The following is a 20090-nucleotide window of genomic DNA, read 5'->3' on the forward strand; positions in this document are numbered from 1 at the left end:
GCAATCTGGGAAAAAGGCCGATTCGGGCTTGTAGATTAAAAGTTTTTGGTAAAACGCAAACTGGTATGACGACTGTTTGTCGAGCTGTGAGTTGAGTTCTATGTGAGGGTTAGGGCCAGCCAAAGTTTTCAGTGGCCACTCTTTTCTTTGCCAGTCGCGACCGTTCATTGTTTTGGGACTTTTTCTGCCATCCAGGAAAACAGCCGCTTCGGGCTGGTATATTCAAGGTTTGTGGTAAAACGCAAACCCGTAGGCCGACTGTTGGTGGTGCTGTGGGTAGGGTTCCATGTGAGGTTTAGGGCCAGCCAAAGTTTTCAGTGGCCACTCTTTGCGTTTGTTTGCCAGTCATAACCGTTCAGAGTTTTGGGACCCTATTCAGCCATCCGGGAAAACGGCCGCTTCGGTCTGGTAGATACAAGGTTTGTGGTAAAACGCAAAGCCGTAGGCCAACTGTTGGTGGTGCTGTGGGTAGTGTTCCATGTGAAGGTTAGGGTCAGCCAAAGTTCTCAGTGTCCACTCTTTGCGTTTGTTTGCCAGTCATGACCGTTCGGACTTCTGGGACCCCATACAGCGATGCGGGAAAACGTCCGCTTCAGGCTGGTAGATTCAAGGTTTGTAGTAAAACGCAAACCCGTAGGCCGACTGTTGCTGGTGCTGTGGGTAGGGTTCCATGTGAGGGTTAGGGTCAGCCAAAGTTTTCAGTTTCCACTCCTTGCATTTGATTGCCAGTCATGACCGTTCAGAGTTCTGGGACTCCATTCACCCATCCGTGAAAACGGATACTTCAGGCTGGTAGATTGAAGGTTTGTGGTAAAACGCAATCCCGTAAGCCGACTGTTGTTGGTGCTGTGGGTAGGGTTCCATGTGAGGGTTAGAGCAGCCAAAGTTTCAGTGGCCACTCTTTGCGTTTGTTTGCCAGTCCAGACCGTTCTGACTTCTGGGACCCTATTCATCGATTTGGGAAAACGGCGGCTTCGGGCCGGTAGATTCAAGGTTTGTGGTAAAACGCAAACTCGTAGGCCAACTGTTGGTGGTGCTGTGGGAAGGGTTCCATGTGAGGGTTAGGGAGAGCAAAGTTTTCAGTGGCCACTCTTTGTATTTGTTTGCCAGTCCAGACCGCTAGGACTTCTGGGACCCATTTCATCGATCCGTGAAAACATCCGCTTTCGGCTGGTTTATTATAGGTTTGTGGTAAAACGCAAACCCGTAGGCCGACTCTCGGTGGTGCTGCTGGTAGGGTTCATTGTGAGGGCTAGGGTCAGCGAAAGTTTTCAGTGGCCACTCTTTGCTTTTGTTGTCCATTCCCGACCGTTCGGACTTTTGGGACCCTATTCAGCCATCCGGGAAAAGGCCGCTTCGGGCTTGTAGATTGAAGGTTTGTGGTAAAACGCAAACCCATAGGCCGACTGTTGGTGGTGCTGTGGGTAAGGTTCCATGTTAAGGTTAGGGCCAGCGAAAGTTTTCAGTGGCCACTCTTTGCATTTGTTTGCCAGTCATGACCGTTAGGACTTTTGGGACCCCATTCAGCCATCCGGGAAAATGGCCGCTTCGGGCTGGTAGATTCAAGGTTTGTTGTAAAACGCAAACTCGTAGGCCGACTGTTGGTGGTGCTGTGGGAAGGGTTCCATGTGAGGGTTAGGGCCAGCCAAAATTTTCAATGGCTACTCTTTGCGTTTCTTTTCCTGCAGAGACCGTTAGGACTTCTGGGACCCCATTCAGCGATCCGGGAAAACGGACGCTTCGGGCTGGTAGAGTCAAGGTTTGTGGTAAAACGAAAACCCGTAGGCCGACTGTTGATGGTGCTGTGGGTAGATTTTGATGAGATGGTTAGGGCAACCCTAAGTTTTCAGTGGCCAGTCTTTGCGTTTGTTTGCCTGTCCAGACTGTTAGGACTTCTGGGACCCCATTCAGCGATCAGGGAAAACGGCCGCTTGGGGCTGGTAGATTCAAGGTTTGTGGTCAAACGCTAACATATAGGTTGACTGTTGGTGGTGCTGTGGGTAGGGTTCCATGTGAGGGCTAGGGCCAGCCTAAGTTTTCAGTGGTCACTCTTTTCTTTTGTTTTCCTGTCCAGACCGTTAGGACTTCTGAGACCCTATTGAGCAATCTGGGAAATGGCCGCTTCTGGATGGTGCATTCAAGGTTTGTGGTAAAACGCAAACCTGTAGGCCGACTCTTGGGGGTGCTGTGGGTAGGGTTCTATGTGAGGGTTAGGGCTAGCCAAAGTTTTCTGTGGCCACTCTTTGCGTTTGTTTGCCAGTCCCGACCATTCGGAATTTTGGGATCTCATTCAGCCATCCGGGAAAACGGGCGCTTAGGGCTGGTAGATTGAAGGTTTGTGGTAAAACGCAAACCGGTAGGCCAACTGTTGATCTTGCTATGGGAAGGGTTTTATGTTAGGGATAGGGCCACCCAAAATTTTTAATGGCCACTGTTTGCGTTTGTTTTCCTGCACAGACCGTTAGGACTTCTGGGACACCATTCAGCGATCCGGGAAAACGACCACTTCCGGCTGGTAGATTCAAGGTTTGTGGTAAAACGCAAACTTGTGGGAGAACTGTTGATGGTGCTGTGGGTAGGGTTCCATGTAAGGGTTAGGGCCAGCCAAAGTTTTCAGTGGCCACTCTTTGCGTTTTTTTTCCCTGTTCTGACCGTTCGGACGTTCGGGACCCCATTAACCGATTCAGGAAAATGGGCGCTTCGGGCTGGTATATTAAAGTGTTGTTGTAAAACGCAAACCCGTATGCTGACTGCTGGGTTGTGCTGTGGGTAGGTTTATATGTGAGGGTTAGGGCCAGCCAAAGTTTTCATTGGCCGCTCTGCGTTTGCTTGCCAGTCTAGACCGTACAGACTTTTGGGACCCTAAGGAGCGATCCGGGAAATTGCCGCTTCGGGCTGGTAGATTCAAGGTTTTTGGTAAAAAGGTAACCCGTAGGCCGACTGTTGGTGGTGCTGTGGGTAGGGTCCCATGTCAGGCTTAGGGCCAGCCAAAGTTTTTACTGGCCACTCTTTGCGTTTGTTTTTCAGTCCTGACCGTTCGCACTTTTTGGACTTCATTCAGAGATCTGGGAAAACGGCTGCTTCAGGCTGGTAAATTCAAGGTTTGTGGTAAAACTCAAACCCGTTGGCCGAGTCTTGGTGGTGCTGTGGGTACGGTTCCATGTCAGGGTTGGGGCCAGCCAAAGTTTTCAGTGGCCACTCTTTGCATTTTTTTTCCAGTTCCGACCTCGGACTTTTGGGACCCCATTCTGCCATCCGGGAAAATGGCCACTTCGGATGGTAGATTCAAGGTTTGTGGTAAAACGAAAGCCCGTAAGCTGACTGTTGGTGGTGCTGTTGGTAGGGTCCCATGTGAGGGTTAGATCTAGCCAGAGCTTTCAGTGGCCACTCTTTGTGTTTGTTTGCTACTCTGGACCATTCAGACTTTTGGGACCCCATTCAGCGATCTGGGAAAACGGCCGCTTCGGGCTGGTAGATTCAAGGTTTGTGGTAAAACGCAAGCCCGTAGGCTGACTGTTGGTGGTGCTGTAGGTAGGGTTCTATGTGAGGTTTAGGGCCAGGAAAGTTTTCAGTGGCCACTTGTAGCGGGAGGAGCCATTCTTGCTCCTGAAGCTCGACGAGCTGCTGGTGTCTTCCAGGACTCCAGCCACCACAAAGCGCTTCCAGGGTAGAAGTGTAGCAGGAAGAGCCTTTCTTGCTTCAGAGGCTCGATGAGCTGCTGGCCTCTCCATGCCTCACACCAGAGTGAGCTGAGGTCTCTCTGTGGGTGTGTGTCCCACCTTTATTGGGCCCCTGATCTTGCTCATGCCCAATAGGAGCCTGTCCTAATCAGGCACAGGTGGACACACACCCACTCACTGGCAATTCGAGGCACCTGGTTGAAAATGTTTCTCTACAGCCACTCTTTGCGTTTGTTTGCCAGTCACGACCGTTCGGACTTTTGGAACCCCATTCTGCCATCCGGGAAATGGCCGCTTCGAGCTGGTAGATTCAAGGTTTGTGGTAAAACGCAAACCCGTAGGCCTACTGTGGGTGGTGTTGTGGGTAGGGTCCCATGTGAGGGTAAGGGCCAGCCAAAGTTTTCAGTGGCCACTCTTTGCGTTTGTTTGCCAGTGCAGAGCATTCCGACTTCTGGGACCCCATTCTGCCGACCGGGAAAACGGCCGCTTCGGCTGGTAGATTGAAAGTTTGTGGTAAAAAGCAAACCCGTAGGCCGACTGTTGGTGGTGCTGTAGGTAGGGTTCCATGTGAGGGTTAGTGCCAGACAAAGTTTTCAGTGGCCACTCTTTGCGTTTCTTTACCAATCCAGACCGTTCGGACTTATGGGACCCCATTCATCGATCCGGGAAAACGGCCGCTTCGGGCTGGTAGATTCAAGGTTTGTGGTAAAATGCAAACGCGTAGGCCGACTACTGCTGGTGCTGTGGGTAAGATTCCATGTGAGGGTTAGGGCCAGACAAAGTTTTCAGTAGCCACTCTTCGCGTATTTTTGCGTGTTCTGACCGTTAGGACGCTGGGGACCCCATTCTGCTATCCAGGAAAACGGCCGATTCGGGCTGGTAGATTGAAGATTTGTGGTAAAAAAAATGCGGCCATTTCCCAGATTGCTGAATGGGGTCCTAAAAGACCGAACAGATTGGACTGGCAAACAAACGCAAAGAGTTGCCACTGAAAACTTTGGCTGGTTCTAACCCTCACATGGAACCCTACCCACAGCACCACCAACAGTCGGCATATGGGTTTGCATTTTACCACAAACCTTGAATCTACCAGCTTGAAGAGGCCGTTTTCCCGGATCTTTGAATGGGGTCCCTAAAGTGTGAACGGTCAGGACTGGCAAACAAACCCAAAGAGTGGCCACTGAAGACTTTGGTTGGCCCTAACCCTCACATGGGACCCTACCCACAGCACAGCCAACAGTCGGCCTACGAGTTTGTGTTTTACCACAGACCAGAAAACTATCAGCAGGTAACGGCCATTTCCCGGTTGGCTTCAAAGGGTCCAAAAAGGCCGAACGGTCTGGACTTGAAAGGAAACGCAAAGAGTGGCGACTGAAAACTTAGGCTGGCCCTAACCCTCACGTAGGACCTTACCCAGAGCACCGCCAAAAGTCGGCCTACCTGTTAGCGTTTAACCACAAACCTTCAATCTACGAGCCCGAAGCGGCCCTTTTTCCTGATCGCTGAATGGGGTCCCAAAAGTGCGAACGGTAAGGACTGAAAAAAAACCGCAAAGAGTGGCCACTGAAAACTTTGGCTGGCCTCAACCCTCACATGGAACCCTACACACAGCACCACAAATAGTCGGCCTACGGGTTTGCGTTTTACCACAAACCTTGAATCTACCAGCCCGAAGCGGCCGTTTTCCCGGATCGCTGATTGGGGTCCCAAAAGTCCGAACGGTCGGGACTGGCAAACAAACGCAAAGAGTGGCCACTGAAAACTTTGGCTGGCCCTAACCCTCACATTGAACCTTACCCAGAGCACCACCGAGAGTCGGCCTACGGGCTTCCGTTTTACCACAAACCTTGAATCTGCAAGCCCGAAGCGGCCGTTTTCCCGGATGGCTGAATAGGTTCGCAAAAGAATGAACGGTCGTGAGTGGCAAACAAAAGCAAAGAGTGGCCACTGAAAACTTTGGCTAGCCCTAACCCTCACATGGGACCCTACCAACAGCACAACCAACAGTCGGCCTACGGGTTTACGTTTTACCACAAACCTTGAATATACCAGTTCGAAACGGCCGTTTTTCCGGATCGCTGAATGGGGTACCAGAAGTCGGAATGGTCTGGACTGGCAAACAAACACAAAGAGTGGCCTCTGAAGACTTTGGTTGGCCCTAACCCTCACATGGGACCCTACCCACAGCACAACCAACAGTCGGCCTATGGGTTTGCATTTTACCACAAACCTTGAATCTACCAGCTTGAAGAGGCCGTTTTCCCGGAATGCTTAATGGGGTAGGAAAAATCTGAACAGTCGGGACTGGCAAACAAATGCAAAGTGTGGCTACTGAAAACTTTGGTTGGCCCTAACCCTCACATTAAAACCCGACTCACAGCACCATCAACAGTCGGCGTACCGGTTTGTGTCTTACCGCAAACCTTCAATCTACCAGCCCGAAATGGCCGATTTCCCGGATGGCTGAATGCAGTCCCAAAAGTCCGAACGGTTAGGACAGGCAAACAACCGCAAAGAGTGGAAACTGAAAACTTTGGCTGGCCCTAAACCTCACATGGAACCCTACCCACAGCACCAACAACAGTCGGCCTACGGGTTTGCGTTTTTCCACAAACTTTAATCTACCAGCCCGAAGCTGCCGTTTTCCCGGATCGCTGAATGGAGTCCCAGAAGTCTGAATGGTCAGGACAGGCAAACAAACGCAAAGAGTGGCCACTGAAAACTTTGGCTGGCCCTAACCCTCACATGGAACCCTACCCACAGCACCACCAACAGTCGGCCTACGGGTGTGCTTTTACCACAAACCTTGAATATACAAGCCTGAAGCGGCCGTTTTCCCAGATCGCTGTGTGGGGTCCCAGAAGTCCGAACGGTCTAGAATAGCAAACAAACGCAAAGAGTGGACACTGAAAACCTTGGCTGCCCTAACCCTAACATGGAACCCTACCCACAGCACCACCAACAGTCGGCCTACGGGTTTGCGTTTGACCACAAACCTTGAATCTACCAGCCCGAAGCGGCCGTTTTCCCGGATAGCTGAATGAGGTCCCAAAAGTCTGAACGGTCTGGACTGGCAAACAAACACAAAGAGTGGCCACTGAAAACTTTGGCTAGCCCTAACCCTCACATGGAACCCTAACCACAGCACCACCAACAGTCGGCCTACGGGATTGTGTTTTAACACAAACCTTGAATATACCAGTTCGAAACGGCCGTTTTTCCGGATCGCTGAATGGGGTCAAAAAGGTCTGAACAGTCGGGACTTGCAAACAAGCGCAAAGAGTGGCCACTGAAAACTTTGGCTGGCCCTAACCCTCACATGGAACCCTACCCACAGCACCATCAACTGTCGCCCTACGGGTTTGCGTTTTACCACAAACCTTGAATCTACCAGCCCGAAGCGGCCGTTTTCCCAGATGGCTGAATGGGGTCCCAAAATTCCGAACGGTCTGGACTGGCAAACAAACGCATAGAGTAGCCACTGAAAATTTTGGCTGGCCCTAACCGTTAAATGGAACCCTACCCACAGCACCACTAACAGTCGGCCTGCGGGCTTGCGTTTTACCAAAAACCTTCAATCTACCAGCCTGAAGCGGCCCTTTTCCTGGATCGATGAATGGGGTCCCAAATGTCCTAACTGTCTTAACTGGAAACAAACGCAAAGAGTGGCCACTGAAAACTTTGGCTGGCCCTTATCCTCACATGGAACCCTACCCATAGCACCATAAACAGTCGGACTACCGGTTTGCGTTTTACCAAAAATTTCAATCTACCAGACCGAGCAGCCATTTTCCTGGACGGCTGAATGAGGTCCCAGAAGTACGAACGGTCTGGACTGGCAAACAAACGCAAAGAGTGTCCACTGAAAACTTTGGCTGGCCCTAACCCTCACATGGAACCCTATCCACAGCACCACCAACAGTCGGCCTACGTGTTAACGTTTTACCACAAACATTGAATCTAGCAGCCTGAAGCGGCCGTTTTCCCGGATGGCTGAATGGGGTCCTAAAAGTCCCAACGGTCCGGACTGGCAAACAAAAGCAAAGAGTGGCCACTGAAAACTTTGGCTGGCCCTAACCCTCAAATCGAACCCTACCAACACTACCAACAACAGTCAGCCTACGTGTTAGCTTTTGACCACAAACCTTGAATGTACCAGACCGAAGCGGCCGTTTTCCCGGATTGCTGAATGGGTCCCAAAAGTCCGAACAATCTGGACTGAAAAGCAAACGCAAAGAGTGGCCACTTAAAATTTTAGCTAACCCGAGCCCTCACATGGAACCCTACCCACAGCACCACCAACAGTCGGCTTTCGGGCTTGCGTTTTACCACAATCCTTCAATCTACTAGCCCGAATCTGCCGTTATCCGGGATCGATGAATGGGGTGCCAAAAGTCCGAACGGTCGCGACTGGCAAACAAATGCAAAGTGTGGTCACTGAAAACTTTGGCTGGCCCTTACCCTCACATGGAACCCTACCCACAGCACCATCAACTGTCGCCCTACGGGTTTGCGTTTTACCACAAACCTTGAATCTACCAGCCCGAAGCAGCCGTTTTCCCGGATGGCTGAATGGGGTCCCAAAATTCCGAACGGTCTGGACTGGCAAACAAACGCATAGAGTGGCCACTGAAAATTTTGGCTGGCCCTAACCGTTAAATGGAACCCTACCCACAGCACCACTAACAGTCGGCCTGCGGGCTTGCGTTTTACCAAAAACCTTCAATCTACCAGCCTGAAGCGGCCCTTTTCCTGGATCGATGAATGGGGTCCCAAAAGTCCGAACTGTCTTAACTGGAAACAAACGCAAAGAGTGGCCACTGAAAACTTTGGCTGGCCCTAACCCTCACATGGGACCCTACCCACAGCACCAGCAACAGTCGGCCTACGGGTTTGTTTTTTACCACAAACCTTGAATCTACCAACCCGAAGCGGCCATTCCCTGGATCGCTGAATGGGGTCCCAAATGTCTGAACGGTCCGGAGTGGCAAACAAACGCAAAGAGTGTGCACTGATATCTTTGACTGGCCCTAACCCTCACACGGAACCCTACCCACAGCACCACCAAAAGTCAGCCTACAGGCTTTCATTTTACCACAAACCTTGAATCTCCAAGCTCGAAGCAGCCATTTTCCCGGATGCCAGAATGGGGTCCAAAATCCAAGGTCGGGACTGTCAAGCAAACGCATAGAGTGGCCACTGAAAACTTTGGCTGGCCCTAACCCTCACATGGAACCCTACCTACAGAACAACCAACAGTCGTCCTACGGGTTTGCATTTTACCACAAATCTTGAATCTACCAGCCCGAAGCGGCCATTTTCCCGGATGGCTGAATGGGGTCCCAGAAATAAGAATGGTCGTGACTGGCAAAAAAACGCAAAGAGTGGCCACTGAAAACTTTGGCTCTCCCTAATCCTCACATGGAACTTTATCCACAGCACCGCTAACAGTCGGCCTACGGGTTTGCGTTTTACCACAAACCTTGAATCTACCAGCCTGAAGCGTCCGTTCTCCTGGATCGATGAATGTGGTCCCAAAATTCCGAACGATCCGGACTGGCAAAAAAACGCATAGAGTTTAGCCACTGGAAACTTTGGGTTGCCCTAACCCTCACATGGAACCCTACCCACAGCACCACATCCAGTCGGTCTACAGGTTTGCGTTTTACACAAACCTTGAATCTACTATCCTGAAGTGGCTGTTTTCCCTGATGGCTGAATGGGGTCCCAGAAGTCCGAACGGTCTGGACTGGCAAACAAACTCAAAGAGTGGCCACTGAAAACTTTGGCTGGCCCTTATCCTCACATGGAACCCTACCCATAGCACCATAAACAGTCGGACTACCGGTTTGCGTTTTACCAAAAATTTCAATCTACCAGACCGAGCAGCCATTTTCCTGGACGGCTGAATGGGGTCCCAGAAGTACGAACGGTCTGGACTGGCAAACAAACGCAAAGAGTGTCCACTGAAAACTTTGGCTGGCCCTAACCCTCACATGGAACCCTATCCACAGCACCACCAACAGTCGGCCTACGTGTTAACGTTTTACCACAAACATTGAATCTAGCAGCCTGAAGCGGCCGTTTTCCCGGATGGCTGAATGGGGTCCTAAAAGTCCCAACGGTCCGGACTGGCAAACAAAAGCAAAGAGTGGCCACTGAAAACTTTGGCTGGCCCTAACCCTCAAATCGAACCCTACCAACACTACCAACAACAGTCAGCCTACGTGTTAGCGTTTGACCACAAACCTTGAATGTACCAGACCGAAGCGGCCGTTTTCCCGGATTGCTGAATGGGTCCCAAAAGTCCGAACAATCTGGACTGAAAAGCAAACGCAAAGAGTGGCCACTTAAAATTTTGGCTAACCCGAGCCCTCACATGGAACCCTACCCACAGCACCACCAACAGTCGGCTTTCGGGCTTGCGTTTTACCACAATCCTTCAATCTACTAGCCCGAATCTGCCGTTATCCGGGATCGATGAATGGGGTCCCAAAAGTCCGAACGGTCGCGACTGGCAAACAAATGCAAAGTGTGGTCACTGAAAACTTTGGCTGGCCCTTACCCTCACATGGAACCCTACAACAGCACCACCAACAGTAGGCCTACGGGTTTGCGTTTTATCACAAACCTCTAATATACCAGCCCGAAGTGGCCGGTTTCCCGTATCGCTGAATGGGGTCCCAAAAGTGCGAACGGTCGAGACTAGCAAAGAAACGCAAATAGTGGCCACTGAAAACTTTGGCTGGCCCTTACCCTAACTTGGAACTCTACCCACAGCGCCTCCAACAGTCGGCCTACGCATTTGCTTTTGCCACAAACCTTGATCTACCTGCCCGAAGCGGACATTTTCCTAGAGAGATGAATGGGGTCCCAGAAGTGCGAACGGTTGGGACAGGCAAAAAAATTCAGAGTGGCCACTGAAAACTTTGGCTGGCCCTAACCCTCACATGGAACCCTTCCCACAGCACCACCAACAATCGGCCTATGCATTTGCATTTTTCCACAAACCTTGAATCTACCAGCCCAAAGCAGCCATTTCCCGGATGGCTGAATAGGGTCCCAGAAGTCCGAATGGTCGGGAGTGGCAAACAAATGCAAAGAGTGGCCACTGAAAACTTTGGCTGGCCCTAACCCTCAGATGCAACCCTACCCACAGAACCACCAACAGTCGGCTTTCGGGCTTCCGTTTTACCACAATCCTTCAATCTACCAGCCTGAAGCTGCCGTTATCCGGGATCGATGAATGGGGTCCCAAAACTCCGAACGGTCTGGACTGAAAAGCAAACGCAAAGAGTGGCCACTAAAAACTTTGCCTGGCCCTAACCCTTACATGGAACCCTACCTGCAGCACTAACAACAGTCGGCCTACGGGTTTGCGTTTTACCACAAACCTTGAATCTACTAGCCCGAAGCGGCCTTTTTCCCGGAAGGCTTAATGGGGTCCCGAAAGTCCGAACGGTCCAGACTGGCAAACAAACGCAAAGAGTGGCCACTGAAGACTTTGGCTGGCCCTATCCCTCACATGGAACCCTACCCACAGAACCACCAACAGTCAGCCTATGTGTTAGCGTTTTACAAAATACCTTGACTCTACCAGCCCAAAGCAGCCGTTTTCCTGGATGGCTGAATGGGGTCCCAGAAGTACGAACGGTCGGGACTGGCAAACAAACGCAAAGAGTGTCCACTGAAAACTTTGGCTGGCCCTAACCCTCACATGGAACCCTATCCAGAGCACCACCAACAGTCGGCCTACGTGTTAACGTTTTACCACAAACCTTGAATCTAGCAGCCTGAAGCGGCCGTTTTCCCAGATGGCTGAATGGGGTCCCAAAAGTCCGAACGGTCCGGACTGGCAAACAAACGCAAAGAGTGGCCACTTAAAACTTTGACTTGCCCAAGCCCTCACATGGAACCCTACCTACAGCACCACCAACAGTCAGCCCAGGGGTTTGCGTTTTACCACAAATCTTGACCATACCAGCTCGAAGCACTCGTTTTCCCGGATCGCAGAATCGGGTCCCAGAAGTGTAGTGAGACAGGACCAGGTGCCCTGAGTTATTGATGAGTGGGTGTGGGTTCTCCTGTGTCTGGCCTCCCTCCTGAGCTTGTGCAGGAGCAGGGGACAATAAGAGAGCAGCTGACACCCACGGAGAGAGCTCTCACTCTTCAGTGAGGATGGAGAAGGCCACAGCTCGAGGAGCCCCAGGAGCAGGGAAGAAGGGGTAGATCCCGGAGCCCCAGGAACAGCCCTAGGACATCGTCCAGGAATGGGCTAAACCCCGAGGCCTCAGGATCAGCCCAAGGAGCAAGAAGGGCTCCTCCCGCTACACAGAATTCCGAATGGTTCGGAATGCAAACAAACGCAAAGAGTGGCCACTGAAAACTTTGGCTCGGTCTAACCCTCACATGGAACTCTACCCACAGCACCACCAACAGTCGGCCTACGCATTTGCGTTTTACCACAAACCTTGAATCTACCAGCCCAAAGCGGCCGTTTTCCTGATGGCTGAATGGGGTCCCAGAAGTCGGAATGCTCTGCACTGGCAAACAAACACAAAGAGTGGCCACTGAAAACTTTGACTGCCTCTAACCCTCACATGGAACCCTATCCACAGCACCACTAACAGTCGGCCTACATTTTTACGTTTTACCACAAACCTTGAATCTACCAGCCCGGAGAGGCCGTTTTCCTGGATCGTTGAATGGGGTCCCAGAAGTCCAAACGGTCGTGAGTGGCAAGCAAATGCAAAGAGTGGCCACTGAAAACTTTGGCTGGCCCTAACCCTCACATGGAACCCTACCCACAGCACCACCAACAGTCGGCCTACCGGTTTGCGTTTTACCAAAAACCTTGAAGCTACCAGCCCGAAGCAGCCATTTCCCGGATGGCTGAATGGGGTCCCAGAAGTCCGAATGGTTCGGAATGCAAACAAACGCAAAGAGTGGCTACTGAAAACTTTGTCTGGCCCTAACCCTCACATGGAACCCTACCCACAGAACCACCAACAGTCAGCCTACGGGTTTGCCTTTTACCACAAACATTGAATCTACCAGCCCGAAGTGGCCGTTTTCCCGGATTGCTGAATGATGTCACAAAGGTCTGAACGGTCGGGACTGGCAAAAAAATGCAAAGAGTGGCCACTGAAAACTTTTGCTGGCCCTAACCCTCACATGGAATCTTTGCTTTTTACCACAAACTTTGAATCTACCAGCCAAAGCGGCCGTTTTCCCGGATGGCTGAATGGGGTCCCAGAAGCGCGGACGGTCCAGATTGGCAAACAAACGCAAAGAGATTGGTCACTGAATACTTTCGTTGGCCTTAACCCTCACATGGAACTCTACCTACAGCACCACCAACAGTCGGCCTACGCATTTGCGTTTATCCACAAACCTTGAATCTACCAGCCCGAAGCAGCCATTTCCGCGATGGCTGAATGGGGTCCCAGAAGTCCGAACGTTCGGGAGTGGAAAACAAACGAAAAGAGTGGCCACTGAAAACTTTGGCTGGCCCTAAGCCTCACATGGAACCCTACGCAAAGCACCACCAACAGTCGGCCTATGGGCTTACGTTTTACCACAATCCTTGAATCTACCAGTCTGAAGCTGCCGTTATCTGGGATCGATGAATGGGGTCCCAAAAGTCCGAACGGAAAAGACTGGCAAACAGACTCAAAAAGTGGCCACTGAAAACTTTGGCTGGCCCTTACCCTCACATGGAACTCTACCCACAGCACCACTAACAGTCGGCCTACGCTTTTGCGTTTTACCACAAACCTTGAATATACCATCCTGAAGCCGCCGTTTTCCTTGATAGATGAATGGGGTCCCATAAGTCCGAACGGAAAAGACTGGCAAACAGACTCAAAAAGTGGCCACTGAAAACTTTGGCTGGCCCTTACCCTCACATGGAACTCTACCCACAGCACCACTAACAGTCGGCCTACGCTTTTGCATTTTACCACAAACCTTGAATCTACCATCCTGAAGCCGCCATTTTCCTTGATAGATGAATGGGGTCCCATAAGTCCGAACAGTCGGGACTGGCAAAAAAATTCAAAGAGTGGCCACTGAAAACTTAGGGTGGCCCTAGCCCTCACATGAAACCCTACCCACAGCACCAACAACAGTTGACATACGCGTTTGCGTTTTAACACAAACCTTGAATATACCAGCCCGACGTGGCCATTTTCCCGGATGGCTTAATGGGGTCCCAGAAGTTCGAACTGTCTGGAGGACTGGAAAATAAACTCAAAGAGTGGCCACTGAAAACTTTGGCTGGCCCGTCCCCTCACATGGAGCCCTACCCACAGAACCACCAAGAGTTGGGCTACGGGTTTGCGTTTTAACACAAACCTTGAATCTACCAGCCCGAAGCGTCCGTTTTCCTGCATGGCTGAATGGGGTCCCCAAAGTCCGAATGGTCCTGACTGGAAAACAAACGCAAAGAGTGGCCACTGAAAACTTTGGCTGGCCCTAGCCCTCACATGGAATCCTACTTACAGCACTACCAAGAGTCAGCTTACTCGTTTGCGTTTTACCACAGACCTTGACCCTACCAGCCCGAAGCAGTCGTTTTCCCAGGTAGCAGAATGGGGTCCCAGAAGTCCGAATGGTTCGGAATGCAAAAAAACGCAAAGAGTGGCCACTGAAAACTTTGGCTGGCCCTTACTCTCACATGGAACCCTACCCACAGCACCACCAACAGTCAGCTTACGGGTTTGCGTTTTACCACACGCCTTGAATCTACCACCCTGAAGCAGCCGTTTTCCCGGATCTCTGAATTTGGTCCCAAAAGTAAGAGTACTCGTGACTGGCAAACAAATGCAAAGAGATTGGACACTGAAAACTTTGGCTGGCTCTAACCCTCACATGGAACCCTACCCACAGCACCAGCAACAGTCGGCCTACGTGTTAACGTTTGACCACAAACCTTGAATCTAACAGACTGAAGCGTCAATTTCCAGGATGACTGAATGGACTCCCAAAACTCCGAACGATCAGGACAGGCAAAGAAACGCACAGAGTGGCCACTGAAAACTTTGGCTGGCCCTAACTCTCACATGGAACTCTACCCACAACACCACCAATATTTGGCCTACGTGTTAACGTTTTACTACAAACCTTGAATCTACCAGCCCGAAGCAGCCGTTTTCCCGGATGGCTGAATTGGGTCCCAAAAGTCCAATTACTCGGGACTGGCAAAAAAACACAAAGAGATTGGAGAATGAAAGCTTTGGCTGGCTGTAACCCTCACATGGAACCCTGCCCACAGCAACACAAACAGTTGGCCTACGCTTTCGCGTTTTACCACAATCCGTTAATCTACAAGCCCGAAGCGGCCGTTTTCCTGGATCGCTGAATGGGGTCCCAGAGGTCCAAAGGGTCAGACATGGCAAACAAATGCAAAGAGTGGCCACTGAAAACTTTGTCTGGCCCTAACCCTAACATGGAACTCTACCCACAGCACCACTAACAGTCAGCCTACGGGTTTGCTTTTTTTCAAAAACCTTGAATCTACCAGCCCAAAGCAGCCATTTCCCGGATGGCTGAATGGGGTCCCAGAAGTTCGAACGTTCGGGAGTGGCAAACAAACGCAAAGAGTGGCCCCTGAAAACTTTGGCTGGCCCTAACCCTCACATGGAACTCTACCCACAGCACTACCAACAGTCGGCCTACGGGCTTGCATTTTACCACAATCCTTCAATCTACCAGCCCGAAGCTGCCATTATCCGGGATCGATGAAAGCGGTCCCAAAAGTCTGAATGGTTGCGAGTGGCAAAAAAACGCAAAGAGTAGCCACTGAAAACTTTGGCTGGCCCTAACCCTCACATGGAACCCTACCCACAAAAGTAGCCATCAAAAAGTCAGCCTACGGTCTTGCGTTTTGCCACAAGCTTGACCCTACCGGCCCGAAGCGGCCTGTTTGCCCGGGACGGCTGAATTAGGTCCCAAAAGTAAGAATGGTCGGGAATGGCAAAAAAATTCAAAGAGTGGCCACTGAAAACTTTGGGTGGCCGTAACCCTCACATGGAAACCTACCCACAGCACCACCACATTTGGCCTACGGGTTTCCGTTTTACCACAAACCTTGAATCTACCAGCCCGAAGCGTCCGTTTTCCCGGATGGCTGAATGGGGTCCCCAAAGTCCGAATGGTCCTGACTGGAAAACAAACGCAAAGAGAGGCCACTGTAAACTTTGGCTGGCCCTAGCCCTCACATGGAACCCTACCCACAGCACCACCAACAGTTGGCCTACGTGTTTCTGTTTTACCACAAACCTTGAATCTACGAGCCCGAAGTGGCCGTTTTCCCGGATCGCTGAATGGGGTCCCAAAAGTCCAAATGGTCTGGACTGGCAAACAAACACAAAGAGATTGGCCAATGAAAATTTTGGCTGGCCCTAACCCTCACATGGAACCCTACCCACAGCACCACCAACAGTCTGACTACGGGTTTGCCTTTTACCACAAACCGTCAATCTACCAGCCCGAAGCAGCCCATATCCAGTATCAATGAATGGAGTCCCAAATGTCCGAACATTCGGGACTGGTAAACAAACGCAAAGAATGGCCACTGAAAACTTTGGCTGGCCCTAACCGTCACATGGAACCCTACCGACAACAACACCAAGAGTCCGCCTACGTATTAGACTTTGACCAAAAATCTTTAATCTACCAGCCCGAAGTGGCCGTTTTCCCGGATTGCTTAATGGGGTTCGAAAATTCTGAACATTCGGGACTGGCAAACAAACGCAAAGAGTGTACACGGAAAACTTTGGCTGGCCCTAACCCTCACATGGAACCCTACCAACAGCACCACCAACAGTCAGCATACGGGTTTGTGTTTTTCCACAAACCTTGGCCCTACCATACCGAAGCTGCCATTTTCCCGGATGGCTGAATGGGGTTCCAAAAGTCCAAACAGTCCTAACTGGTAAAAAATTTCAAAGAGTGGCCACTGAAAACTTTGGCTGGCCCTAACCCTCACATGGAACCTTACCCACACCACTACAAACAGTCGGCCTACGGGCTCCCGTTTTACCACAAACCTAGAATCTACCAGCCCGAAGCTGCCATTATCCGGGATCGATGAAAGCGGTCCCAAAAGTCTGAATGGTTGCGAGTGGCAAAAAAACGCAAAGAGTAGCCACTGAAAACTTTGGCTGGCCCTAACCCTCACATGGAACCCTACCCACAAAAGTAGCCATCAAAAAGTCAGCCTACGGTCTTGCGTTTTGCCACAAAGCTTGACCCTACCGGCCCGAAGCGGCTGTTTGCCCGGACGGCTGAATTAGGTCCCAAAAGTAAGAATGGTCGGGAATGGCAAAAAAATTCAAAGAGTGGCCACTGAAAACTTTGGGTGGCCGTAACCCTCACATGGAAACCTACCCACAGCACCACCAACATTTGGCCTACGGGTTTCCGTTTTACCACAAACCTTGAATCTACCAGCCCGAAGCGTCCGTTTTCCCGGATGGCTGAATGGGGTCCCCAAAGTCCGAATGGTCCTGACTGGAAAACAAACGCAAAGAGAGGCCACTGAAAACTTTGGCTGGCCCTAGCCCTCACATGGAACCCTACCCACAGCACCACTGACAGCCGGCCTACGGGCATCTCTTTTACCACAAACCTTGAATCTACCAGCCCGAAGTGGCCGTTTTCCCGGATCGCTGAATGGGGTCCCAAAAGTCCAAACCGTCTGGACTGGCAAACAAACGCAAAGAGATTGGCCAATGAAAATTTTGGCTGGCCCTAACCCTCACATGGAACCCTACCACAGCACCACCAACAGTCTGACTACGGGTTTGCCTTTTACCACAAACCGTCAATCTACCAGCCCGAAGCAGCCCATATCCAGTATCAATGAATGGAGTCCCAAATGTCCGAACATTCGGGACTGGTAAACAAACGCAAAGAATGGCCACTGAAAACTTTGGCTGGCCCTAACCGTCACATGGAACCCTACCGACAACAACACCAAGAGTCCGCCTACGTATTAGACTTTGACCAAAAATCTTTAATCTACCAGCCCGAAGTGGCCGTTTTCCCGGATTGCTTAATGGGGTTCGAAAATTCTGAACATTCGGGACTGGCAAACAAACGCAAAGAGTGTACACGGAAAACTTTGGCTGGCCCTAACCCTCACATGGAACCCTACCAACAGCACCACCAACAGTCAGCATACGGGTTTGTGTTTTTCCACAAACCTTGGCCCTACCATACCGAAGCTGCCATTTTCCCGGATGGCTGAATGGGGTTCCAAAAGTCCAAACAGTCCTAACTGGTAAAAAATTTCAAAGAGTGGCCACTGAAAACTTTGGCTGGCCCTAACCCTCACATGGAACCTTACCCACACCACTACAAACAGTCGGCCTACGGGCTTGCATTTTACCACAATCCTTCAATCTACCTGCCCGAAGCTGCCATTATCCGGGATCGATGAAAGCGGTCCCAAAAGTCTGAATGGTTGCGAGTGGCAAAAAAACGCAAAGAGTAGCCACTGAAAACTTTGGCTGGCCCTAACCCTCACATGGAACCCTACCCACAAAAGTAGCCATCAAAAAGTCAGCCTACGGTCTTGCGTTTTGCCACAAAGCTTGACCCTACCGGCCCGAAGCGGCTGTTTGCCCGGACGGCTGAATTAGGTCCCAAAAGTAAGAATGGTCGGGAATGGCAAAAAAATTCAAAGAGTGGCCACTGAAAACTTTGGGTGGCCGTAACCCTCACATGGAAACCTACCCACAGCACCACCAACATTTGGCCTACGGGTTTCCGTTTTACCACAAACCTTGAATCTACCAGCCCGAAGCGTCCGTTTTCCCGGATGGCTGAATGGGGTCCCCAAAGTCCGAATGGTCCTGACTGGAAAACAAACGCAAAGAGAGGCCACTGTAAACTTTGGCTGGCCCTAGCCCTCACATGGAACCCTACCCACAGCACCACCAACAGTTGGCCTACGTGTTTCTGTTTTACCACAAACCTTGAATCTACGAGCCCGAAGTGGCCGTTTTCCCGGATCGCTGAATGGGGTCCCAAAAGTCCAAATGGTCTGGACTGGCAAACAAACACAAAGAGATTGGCCAATGAAAATTTTGGCTGGCCCTAACCCTCACATGGAACCCTACCCACAGCACCACCAACAGTCTGACTACGGGTTTGCCTTTTTACCACAAACCGTCAATCTACCAGCCCGAAGCAGCCCATATCCAGTATCAATGAATGGAGTCCCAAATGTCCGAACATTCGGGACTGGTAAACAAACGCAAAGAATGGCCACTGAAAACTTTGGCTGGCCCTAACTGTCACATGGAACCCTACGACAACAACACCAAGAGTCCGCCTACGTATTAGACTTTGACCAAAAATCTTTAATCTACCAGCCCGAAGTGGCCGTTTTCCCGGATTGCTTAATGGGGTTCGAAAATTCTGAACATTCGGGACTGGCAAACAAACGCAAAGAGTGTACACGGAAAACTTTGGCTGGCCCTAACCCTCACATGGAACCCTACCAACAGCACCACCAACAGTCAGCATACGGGTTTGTGTTTTTCCACAAACCTTGGCCCTACCATACCGAAGCTGCCATTTTCCCGGATGGCTGAATGGGGTTCCAAAAGTCCAAACAGTCCTAACTGGTAAAAAATTTCAAAGAGTGGCCACTGAAAACTTTGGCTGGCCCTAACCCTCACATGGAACCTTACCCACACCACTACAAACAGTCGGCCTACGGGCTCCCGTTTTACCACAAACCTAGAATCTACCAGCCCGAAGAAGTCGTTTTCCCGGATCGCTGAATGGGGTCCCAGAAGTCCGAACGGTCGGGACTGACAAACAAACGCAAAGAGTGGCCACTGAAAACTTTGGCTGGCCCTAACCCTCACATGGAACCCTAACGACAGCACCACTAACAGTCAGCCTACGGGTTTGCGTTTTACCACACACCTTGAATCTACCAGCCCGAAGCGGCCTTTTTCCCGGATCGCAGAATGAATTCCCAGAAGTCCGAACGGTCATTAGTCGCAAAGAAACGCAAAGAGTGGTCCCGGAAATCTTTGGGTAGACCGAAGCCTAACATGGAACTCTACCAGCAGCAATATCAATAGTAGGACTACGGGCTTGCGTTTTATCAAAAACCTTCAATCTACTAGCCCGAAGCAGCCGTTTTCCCGGATTGATTAATGGGGTCCCAAAGGTCCAAACGGTCGGGACTAGCAAAAAAACACATACAGTGGCCACTGAAAACTTTTGCTTCCTCTAACCCTCACAGAGAACCCTTCCCACAGCACCACCAACAGTCGGCATACGGGTTTGCGTTTTACCACAATCCTTTAATCTAATATCCCGAAGAGGCCGTTTTCCTTGATCGATTAATGGGGTCCCAAAAGTCCGAATGCTCTGGAGTGGCAA

The sequence above is a fragment of the Calypte anna genome, chromosome 3 (assembly GCF_003957555.1).
Source record: "Calypte anna isolate BGI_N300 chromosome 3, bCalAnn1_v1.p, whole genome shotgun sequence".
In the NCBI taxonomy this organism is placed as follows: domain Eukaryota; kingdom Metazoa; phylum Chordata; class Aves; order Apodiformes; family Trochilidae; genus Calypte; species Calypte anna.